This window comes from Pinus tabuliformis, chromosome 7 (genome assembly GCF_031772625.1).
Source record: "Pinus tabuliformis cultivar Carrire ecotype Pingquan chromosome 7, CPIR1, whole genome shotgun sequence".
Classification (NCBI taxonomy): Eukaryota; Viridiplantae; Streptophyta; class Pinopsida; order Pinales; family Pinaceae; genus Pinus; species Pinus tabuliformis.
In genome coordinates this window covers 352,611,376-352,620,694 of record NC_142293.1, presented here as the reverse complement: position 1 = coordinate 352,620,694, position 9,319 = coordinate 352,611,376, and positions in this window count along the sequence as shown.

Sequence of the window (9,319 nt, the reverse complement as noted above, 5' to 3'; positions counted from 1 at the left end):
GAACTATGCTCGAACTGCCCTTTTTGATGTGTTGAAATCTGCCTCCAAGGGGAAGGAAAATGCAACTATGGGGACTGTTAGGAAGGGGAATAAAATATGAAGGGATTAGGGACTATGAGGAGGGATTTTATCTAGGGAGTAAGGAGTTTAGGACATTTTATATAGGGTAGGGTTTTGGGGTGTTAGGAAAATTTATATGGGGTAGGGTTTGGGGTTTTACCTTTGACAAATGTGCAGAGCGGATAGGAAATAGGATTTTAGTAGCATTTTAGGATAGGGAGAAATGGAAAAAGTAGAATAGGGAAGAAGGGAATGAGCGCAAGAAGGAAAAATGAGATGGGGGAAGAACCTTGGCACCAACACAATGATTTTGTAACCCTAACAGCATTTGCTTTGGTGATTTTAAGTGGTAGGGTTTAAGAGTTTTTATGCAACCATAAGCTGCCATGAACTATCATCATACTAACATAAAAATGGATGAAACAGTGAGAGATTGACCCCACCTGGAAAATTTAAGGGATTGAAGGTGATTGGTTGCAAATTCTGAGCAAAATCGGGCTTCTGTGTATATGCACCGCGCCAAGAACCCAGTGCGTTTCGCCCTCTGTGTGCATCGTGCCTGTGTTGTTTAACACTTTGTGGTTGCGCCCAGTGCGCCGCGGTCCCTATGTGCGCCGCGCTACTCCACCTGTGCGCCACGCTCGTGTTCTTAACACAGTCCGGCCTTTCTAAACAACAATTTGCTTTCCAACCTCCAAATTCGACTTTGCTATAAGCTTTCTTGAATGTAACTTGACACAAATGATTTATATAGCTTGGAGAAATATGTTGCAAGAGTTGGATTTGATTTTTTCTTTGTCCAAAACCCATTTTGTAATGTTTTCACTTTGACACTTTTTCACAATTAATACAACTCTACTTTTCACACTTCCTTTTGATTTCTTTGACTAAAATGATGGAATTTTTGGCGATTTTTTGCAGGGGTAGCCGACATGGAATTTGGATTAGGAGACCAGGGTTGCACTTGAAGAAATCCATTGAGAAACTTTTGAAATTTTTTACAAATGACAAACTGTTGACTTTTCTTCAAAACAGAGTTTTGAAGAACAGTCGTAATCTATCAACATGACGCTTAAAATCTGTGAATCACAAATTTATGAGAGCCTCCCTCTGGCCTTGCTGGCTTTATTGGACATTGTTTGAAGACCTATTGACTAATCCTTAGACTTAATGACCGAAATGACTTTCGTCTATTAAAAAATCAGACCTTGACTGTCATGGACTTTAATAAACATTGATGAAAAGACCTAAGTGAGTAGGTACAAGACATGAGGGGAATGAATGGTAAGGCCCTTCCATCAGGTTATGGCATGCCCTAGCGGAATGCAGCTGAGTGAATGGAGCGAGACACCTAAATATGAAATGCGGAAAGAGTTTTGATCTCTGACGGAGGACTGACAAGATTGACTCTAACAAGGAGTTTTAGACTTTGCCTTCTTTTTCTACTTAGGCTCAACTAGACTACTGTCACTTTCTTCTGAGTTCATTTATGCTACTTCTTCCTTTGCTGGTTCTTCACAAAACTCTACCTAAAACCAGGCACACTAACATGCTTATCTGTGGCATTCATACTTTCATTTCGTGCTGAAAAAAAAAGCCAGAAAACAATTCAAACAAAAACATATAAAGACACAAATTCACAAAGAGGCATTTTCATTATTTACAAACTCGGATTACAATTTAAGGCATCTCAGCCTTAATCAATAATTCTCCAGCAACTACATTTTTCCCTCTCACACACACATAGTTTTTTTTTTTTTTTTTTTTTCTTGTGTTTCTTGATTCACTAATGAATTCTTAATATCTTGTTACACATGCATTCAGTTTTAACTAAATTTGTAACTGAAATTAGTTTACTAATTGAATTTGGTTCATGGTTGGCTTGGTTGTCCATGTGGTTTTCGACCTGTCTTCTTTCTCTAATTTTTTTCCACTAAGGTGTTTGGATGCTTCTGCATTAGACTCCCCAGGTACAAAATTTCCTTAGCAATTCTGCCCACTGTTTCACTTCTTCAGTGGAACTGCCTTCATGTGAGCTGCAACCAAACCTCTGTGATAGCAAGTCCTCCCTACTACCAGATACCTTGCCAAGCTTCTCTCGTGAGCTTAGTCTTTCGACATCTCTCTTGTTCTCTCCTCTCGAACCCATTGAGCACTCCTACTCCAATTTTGCTGCATTCTTCTCACCTTCACAAAATAAAATAAAAAATTACAAGCTTACAAATCTTCAGCAAAAATGTACCTCTTCTTTCTTCACATGCAAAAGCTCCCTTCTGCAGGAAATATTTTCCGGCTTTGATACCACTTGATAGGGACGAGATTTTGGGGTGAACCAAAATCCCATTTCCCTAATAAATCGTCCTTGAGGCCTGTGCGTTATGGGTCCACAAAGCCTTATTTAGAACACTGAAGGCCCTCGCCAAAACAAACCAGGTGACAATGCTTGATGACGTTCTCATCGTTCTTCATCTGCACATGAGCTTTCTTTAACTAGACGTTTCTCACGAGCCTTCTCAGATTCAAAATGACCATACAATGCTGCATCCGCCCACTCCCGATCTATTAGCCCAATCATGGTATTAAAAGTGGACTTAGTAATCTCCTCTATAGTAACTTCAATTGCCGGAAGTTCCCCAACGGACTCCGTAGAATCAAGTGTATTCTCCACAAGCTCGCACACTGTCGTATAAAGACTCTTGCCTTGGTTATCAAAACAAGCGATGTTTTTGTTTTCTATGAAGAATTCTATAAGGGACTTTTGCATAAGAACACTGTCTTTGCCTTTAGTAGGAGTTTTAGACTTTGCTTTTTGTTTGTTTGCTTTGCACAGTGACATGCTTATTCTGTGGCATTCATACTTTCATTTCTGTGGCATTCATACTTTCATTTCTAGTTGAAAAGAAAAGCCAGAAAACAATTCAAACAAAAACATACAAAGACACAAATTCGAAGGGGCATTTTCATTATTTAAAAACTCAGATTACAATTTAAGGCAGCATCTCAGCCTTAATAGAGAATTCTCCAGCAAGTACATTTTTCCCTCTCTCACCCTCACAAGGTTTTATTATTCTTCTTTTGTTTCTTGATTCACTAATAATTCTTAATATCTTGTTACACATGCATTCAATTTTAATTGAATTTTTAACTGAAATTAGTTTACTAACTGAATTAGGTTCATGGTTGGCCTAGTTGTCCATGTGGTTGTCCACCTATATTCTCTCTCTAATTTTTTTCCACTAAGGTGTTTGGATGCTCTTGCATCAAATAGAATAAAAAAACCATAATTATAAAATATAAAATTTGTTTATAATTTTTTAAATAATATATTTAACTTCTTAATATAATAATTATTTATATTTATTAAATAACTATTTATTTCCTATCACAACATTCTTCACTCAACCGCAAATCAAAAACATTGAACCGAACTCATGAATAGTATTCTATCTGAATGGTGAGACTTTGATCCCAACTCTGAGCACTATTCTATGTGAATAGCGAGTTACTGTAACGTAATTGAAGTGGGATTGTTAAAAGTGTTTTCAAAAACATGTTTGAAAGCATGCTTAAGAGCATGTGTAACCATAGTGTTGTCATTTTGTATGTGTTTCGATTTAGTGTCCGTGGAACCAGGTAATAAATCCACAATTATAAAATATAAAATTTTGTTTATGGAGCATAGGTATTTAGACTTTGAACACTCTCCTTGTCACATGATTTGCATTTAGACATGAACTTACAACAAATTTAGAGGGATAAAGTTCTCATATATACTTCAACATATCTCAAAGAATAGTAAATGAAGGCATTTGTAATTAAAGATATTGTCAACACAATATTAATATAAGTGTGAAATCAAAGTTCTCATATATAGTTCAACGGATCTCATATATATAATTTCATGCGGGTTGGATTCTAGTCAAACATTCAACATGTGGCTTTGTTTTATTGAGGTTCAACTAAAAAAAATTCGATGAACCATGGTTGGATGTAGATACTTTTCGCATTTGCCCATGACTCTTAGGGTTTGTTGATCCAAGGATCAACTACAAATTTTATTTTCCTCAACATGCTTCGTTGTAGATCCTTTTGCAGTTTCTCATGACTGAACTTACATGAATGCTTCATTATGAATAAATTATTACGCTATAAGCCTTTTACATATTAATATATTTTGTAGCGAAACGAAATGAATACGGTTCATTAATAACAGGTTTGATGGAGTGTTTTATAATTTTGATGACAATGTTGAAAATGGTCTATTAATAATAGGTTTATGGAGTGTATTATAATTTTGGGGACAATATTTTGTCTTCACGCAAAATTTTCCACATGTTTTAAACTTTTCCAGATTTAAAACAAAACGAAAGAAAACTTGCACCTTTAAATCTAGAAAACGTCAAAAACACAAGTAGAGTTGCATGTTTACGGGCATTTTGGGCACAATTGTATGTATTTAAATAAAAGTTGCAGGATATCCAATAAATTTTCAAGAATAATATAAAATAGAAGGCAGAAATGTAGCAAGTTGCCATGTTTTCGCATGTATTGTCTGAACGAATGCAGGTTTTAAAAGAAAGATGCCCAATAATTAACAAAAAAACAAATTCAAATGAAGGAACACCTACCCACTCTAATGTCGGATGTTTTCTGAGCAATATATAAAAGAAATGGGACAAAGTGTTGGAAATTTCTGTTTATTTCAAACACACAAAAAAATAGCACAGAACAACGCCATGTTTCTACTACAGGATCTTTATTAGAAAACAACAGAAAATAGAACTGTTACAAAATAGTCTTCCTCTGTAGGGATTACAACAGAAACGATTCAGTTCCAGAATCTGATTTCACTATCTGAGCACTGTTATGGGTTTCAGAAAAAATTACAAGAGGGAACCTCTCAGATTCTTTTTTAACAAAATCTCAACTGAACTGTTGTTCATTACATACATACATACATATATATATATATATATATATATATATATATATATTAAAAACATATCTAAATTTAAACGATAAGATAGAAAAAATATCCTACCTACATTCACCAACCGCAATAAATTACATTGATTACTTACCTGAAAATATCTTAGAAAATATCCTATCGGCATTTAATGTGAGGCTTATCATAATCACACCATTGCATAACGAAGTGCCAACTTATGACCCGCCGAAGCGATATCCATCGAAGCGATGTATTTTCACTTAAGCTCGAAAACATTATAAAACACATGAAAGATGGACGCTTGCGGAATTGAAATATTATGCAGCAGATCGTTATGTAACTGTCGGGTCCGATTATCGGATCGCAACCATAAGTGTGCGAAGTGCCTGCCACCTTTTGAAAGTGCCGATGCGATATCGGCGATGTGATATCGCAATGCAACCCTCGAAACCTCCGATGCTCCATCCGCCGATTTTGCCGATATGCCGACTTCGCCGATACGCCTATCGGCTATCACTCATCGACAATGTCCCTTGTCGCTGTCGCTGCTGCCTGCATCCGTTTTGAGTATTGTCATGAAGTAATTAATCGCCGATTCTGCATGACAGTTGGAATTAACATTCCAACACTCCCCTTTAATTTCAACTGCTGGGCGTTCAATTATACCCAGACATTTCCTGAAATGATCAAAACATTTCTTTTCCAATGGTTTTGTGAAGATTTCAGCAAACTGATCCTCTGTGCTGCAGTGCTGCAAAATAATATCACCATTGTTAACCAATTCACGTATGAAGTGAAATTTGGTGTCTATGTGTTTTGTCCTTTTATGAAAGACAAATTTTTTAGACAATGCTATTGCTGAGCTATTGTCACAGTAAATGGTTGTGCCTTTTCCTTGTTCATGACACAAATCTCTGAGAACTCTTCTCAGCCATACTGCTTGGCATGCTGCTGCTGTTGCTACCACATACTCTGCCTCTGCTGTTGACAAAGATACAACTGGTTGCTTCTTAGAAGCCCATGAGATGGCTCTCGATCCCATATGAAACACATATCCCGATGTGTTTTTCCTATCATCAACACTTTCAGCCCAATCTGTTAGTGTAAACTGTCAACATGAAACTTTCAGAAGAGGAGTATAAAATACCAAACTCCTTCGTTCCATTCACATACCTTAGAATCCTTTTGGCTGCCTACCAATGATTCTCTTTCGGTCTTTCCATAAATCTGGAGATTAAACTCACAGCATGCATAATGTCCGGCCTAGTTGCAGTTAAGTACATAAGGCTGCCAACTATGCTCTTGTACAATTTTGGATCAAAATCCTTGCTGCTGTCTTCTTTGGTCAATTTCAACCCCATTACAGTTGGAGTCACAGCTGCCTTGCTGTTCTGCATGTTAAATCTCTTCAACATTGTTTCTACATATTTAACTTGAGAAATGAAAACACCATTTTCACTTTGGTCTACTTCAATTTCAAGAAAATATCTTAAGAAGCCCAAGTCAGTCATTTCAAATTCACTCTTCATGACTGCTTTAAAATCAGCAATGGGAGAAGCATCATTGCTAGTAAAAATTAAATCATCTACATATAAAACAACAATAATAATCTTATCGTCATTATCCTTTATGTAGAGTGTGGGTTCACCATCACACTTATCAAACCCATTGTCAATCAAATAAGCATCTATTCTGCTGTACCATGCTCTTGGAGCTTGCTTCAGCCCATAAAGAGCCTTCTTCAGTTTGCAGACTTTATGCTCTTGGCCTTCAACTTCATAGCCTGGAGGTTGTTCAACATAAACCTCTTCTTTTAACACCCCATTCAGGAATGCAGATTTAACATCCATCTGATAAATCTTCCATTTGTATTGTGCTGCAATAGACAACATTGTTCTGACTGTTTCCATCCTTGCTACTGGTGCAAAGGTTTCATCATAGTCTTTGCCTTGTTGCTGCTTGTAGCCTTTCACAACAAGTCTTGCTTTGTGCCTATCAATCTTGCCTTCAGCATTGCTTTTGCTCTTATAGACCCACTTAACTCCAATGGCATCTTTGCCTTCAGGGAGGTCCACTAACTCCCATGTTTTACTCTTCTCAATTGCACCAATTTCTTCATTCATTGCTTCAATCCATTTATATTCATTTATAGCATCTTCAAAATGGACTGGGTCATCAACATGACAATATAAAGCGAATAATGAATTCAAACCGGTATTGTTACTTACCTCTCCTTGTTCATAAATCTCATTTAGATTTCTGAATCTTGGTCTTCTTGGTGTGTTAGGAGTTCCATCCGAACTTGAGGGTATTTCTGATCCCTGGGATGTGCTTGGAGAAGCACTTCCTTAACTTCTCAAGGCTGTTCGAATTCCAGCTTGTGGTGTGGTTTGCTGTACTTGCAGTGGTGGAGGAGGAGCCACCAATGAAGGATTATTTGCTACTATCTCTTCCTCTTCTTCTTCGTGAGACACAATTGTCTTCACATTCACTGTCTTCTCTAAGCTTCCATCCCAGGCTTCATCTTCAATGAACTGCACATCTTTTCTTACTATCAATTTCTTGGTGGATGGATTATAGAGTTTGTATGCTTTTGACTCATCACTATAACCAATAAAGACACACTTCTCCCCCTTACTGTCAAGATTCTTCCTTAGCTGATCTGGTACATGTGCATATGCTACACAACCAAATACTCTCATGTGAGTGACTGTTTGCTTTTGACCACTCCATGCTTCTTCTGGTATTTTGTTCAAGACAGCTTTAGTTGGGCATCTATTCAAGATGTAAACTGCGCAAGTGATAGCTTCTGCCCAATACTCATGCGGCAAGTGGTTTGCCTTTAGCATACTTCTGACCATGTCAAGAATGGTCCTATTCTTTCTTTCGGCAACATCGTTTTGCTGAGGTGTATACCTTGCGGTGAACTACTTTTGTATGCCATTCTCTCTGCAAAAACGCAGAAAGTCTTTGGAGATGTACTCTCCTCCTCTATCTGTTCTGAGCACTTTGATATAATGCCCACAATGCTTCTCAACAAGAGTTTTGAAGTGGCGGAATTTCTCAAACACTTCACTCTTCTGTTTTAGCATATACACCCATGTCTTTCTTGTGTAATCATCAATGAAAGTTAAAACATATTTATTTCCGGAAAATGATGGTATTTGTATCGGTCCACACACATCAGAGTGAACAATTTCCAAGGGTGCTTTTGCCCTTATACTCTTCCCTGCTGGAAAGCTTTCTTTGTGTTGCTTGCCCAAAATGCAGCCTTCACAAAGGCTGTCCGGTTTCTCGATCAACGACAATCCCTTTACCATTCCTTTTCTGTGCAACAGATTCAAGCCTCCGAAATTGAGATGTCCAAATCTCAAGTGCCACAACCAATTCTCATCTTTCACTTGTTCCCGAAAAACTTCTTGTGTTACAGCTGCAATAGTTCTTCCTTCCTTTAAATCTGCTCTGAGTTTGAGAGGAAACATTCTATTGCTGGTCATCTGCACCTGTGCAATGATCTTCTTACTTGGAGGTATGTCTCTGATTGTACACATATCATCTTTGAAGAACACATTGTAACTTTTGTTAATGAGCTGTCCGATGCTCAAAAGATTACATTTCAGCCTAGGTACATTGTATACATCTGGCACAATCATCTATTCTCCATTTTTTGCTCGGATACTGACTCTGCCCTTACCCTTGACAGTTATCTTATCATCAGTCCCTGTTGTTACCTCAGATTTCACATTTTCATCCAGATTGGCAAACATCGCAATATTTCCAGTCATGTGATTACTACAACCTGAGTCTAAGAACCAAAAATCTTCTTGTCTGTCTTGTGCTATGTTACATGTTAACAACACGTTCTTTGGGTTCTTATCTTCTTCATTTGCAAAATTAGCATTCTGCCTATTATTCATGTCACTTTGCTTTTTCCTACATTCATTGGCATAGTGCCCATATTTCTTACAATAATGACATTGGACTTGGGATTTGTCATACCTTTTTCCATGAGCTTGTTGTTTGCTTGAACCTTCAGCTTGGTTTTGATTGCAGCTCCTTCCGCTTGCGCTAGAAGGATAATTTCTGCCTCTGTTTTGGCTTTTTCCAAGACCTCTGCTATTTGCTCTGCCTCGACCTCTTCTTTGGCCAAAAGACATCTGAGTCTTGAATGCTTGCTCAAATGAGGAATATGTTCCTCTACTCAGTCTGTGTTCATGAGACAAAAGTGAAGCACTCGGCTCATCTACCGTGAATTGTGAGAGATATTTTGTTTCTTCTATTGCTACCACAATAGATTCAAACCTTGAGGGT